We start from the raw sequence: 2412 nt of genomic DNA on the forward strand, positions 1-2412 counted from the left end.
GCAGTCTGTTTTCTGTTAGGTAAACTGACCAATGGGTAAAATGGCCACCACCAACAGCCAGCAGTTGAGTTAGGTTTTGTGGGAGGGCAGGGGTGTGTGAAGGCAATGATGAATTTGAATTTGACACTGGAGTTCTTTTTTTTTGTTTTTCATTTTTCAAGAAGTGTGCTGAAATAGCTTCCTGTTCAGCCACAATACCTACCAATTAATAACAATAAAATCTAACGGAGGCACAAGGCCAAAAATATGTGGGAGAGAGGTGTAGATGATTTAAATCAGCCCCAGTACTTGACTGGTACTTTATTTTATCAACCCCCCCCCCCCATAAGGATGTATGGCAAAGTTGACCTCAGTGGGATTTCAACTTACAACATAAAGAGCCATGACGAAACAACACAAGGTATTTTCTTCAGTGCTCTAATGATTCTGCCAATCTTCCACCACCATAATAATAATAATAATAATAATAATAATAATGATGATGATAATAAAAAAAAATTATTTGCAATTAGAGAGGAGCAAATATTTTAATTATTTCCAAATATTTTGAAAAATCCTTATTGATAGTTAGATATCAGATTTTCAAAAAGATGGGGCAAGTGAAAGAAAAACTTCAGAACCTTATATTATGAGACTTACAATGCCTTTTAAAGCTTGACTAATTTCTTTGTATTTTCAGCAAAGTCTAGATATCCTTTAATCCTGCCTAAGTTAGTGAATTAAATAGCCTCCATTGAATAAGTCACTCATTAAAAAATGTCTGATTTTTTTTGTTTTGTTTTCAAGAATAGAAAAACAAACCCAAATCTAATATTACAAATGACATTCAAAATATAATTGATGAATTTAAAAAGATAAAAACAAAGTGGGGAAAAATCAGGCAAAAATTTCTGGGAAACTACCATAGAGGAAATACACAAGTAGTGTTTATACAATTAATTTCTTGTATAGAATTTTTAAACCTTATTTAAATTGAATTACTTAGAATGTTCAATATCTATTAATATTCTTTTCCATAAAATAAAAAAAAATAAAAACAAAGAATTCAGAAAATACATTGAAAATGGAACAGTCTTGTGCATATTTCAAGTGACTATTTTGAACTAGGCATTTTCTTTTTTCTATTTGATCCGAAAATCTCCAGTTTTTTTTCGTTTTATGACAATGTCATAAAAGATAATAAGAAGTATCAAAAGGTATTTTATATCCCTTTTCTTTTTCCATATTTCTAGCTTTCAGTTAGAAATAATAATTAGAGAGGAGAAAACCTCTTCCTCCTTTACTGTCCAATTGTGTCTGCTGGTTTCTGATTTCTTTTTAGATTTTATTTTGTCTCTTTATTTTAATTTTAACCAAAACAGATAGGTTGAGTAGAAGAATAACTTGCTCATGCAGACATTTTGTATGCACGCATAAAATAAACCATATCTTCATGATGGTTGCTGCATGTCCTTCTGTAACCTTTTGATATTTGCAATATGTTCTGTGAGAAATGTCCATCTTTACTCACATAAAATGATTGGTGAATGCTGTAAGAATAAGAGTTTCTTCATATATTTTATTTCTTCCTTCATTTTTTATTATTTCTTTTTTTAGAAATTTTACGCTTCATTTTTGGTTTTTGTTTTCTCTAAATGCATATTGAAATTATTGAGAATGGTGCTCAACATCAATATACATAATTCGTAGACAAATTTGTTTGTACTTCTGCAAGAAAATGAAAGACATGACAAAACATAACCACATAACCTTCTATAACCTATAGTGACAGAACATCGCTGTTGTTACAAAGCTTCTGAGCTTTGACTTTTAAATTAACCAGCTCTATAATATATTGCTAATGTTCAGAGCGGCATAGTTAATAAAAATGTATAAGCATTTATAATTCTCTGAGTGTCTATGAATGTACATATGTATTTGTGTGTGTGTGTGTAGATGTATATATATGTATATATATATGTATGTATGGCACTTTATCAGTAATGAGGACAAGGGCTCCAGTTAATCCGATCAATGGAACAGCCTGCTTGCATAATTAACATGCAAGTGAGTGAGCAGACCACATACACACATACTCTTTACATAGTTCTCAGGGAAATTCACCATGACACAGGATGGATGCGACAATGCTGGCCCTTTGAGTAATAGGTATGACGCAATCTTGCCAGCTGAGTGGATAGGAGCAGTGTGAATGAGTGCCTTACTCAAGGAAACAACGGGGCAACCTGGAATTGAACTCACGACTTTACAACTGTGACCCGAATGCCTTAACCACTTAGCCGTGTGCCTTCACATATATATAGATATACATGTATGTGTGTATAAATATATTATATATATATATATCAATGTATATATATATGTATGAATGTATATATATATATATATATATATATATATATATATATATAT

This window comes from Octopus bimaculoides, chromosome 12, assembly GCF_001194135.2.
Source record: "Octopus bimaculoides isolate UCB-OBI-ISO-001 chromosome 12, ASM119413v2, whole genome shotgun sequence".
Lineage (NCBI taxonomy): Eukaryota > Metazoa > Mollusca > Cephalopoda > Octopoda > Octopodidae > Octopus > Octopus bimaculoides.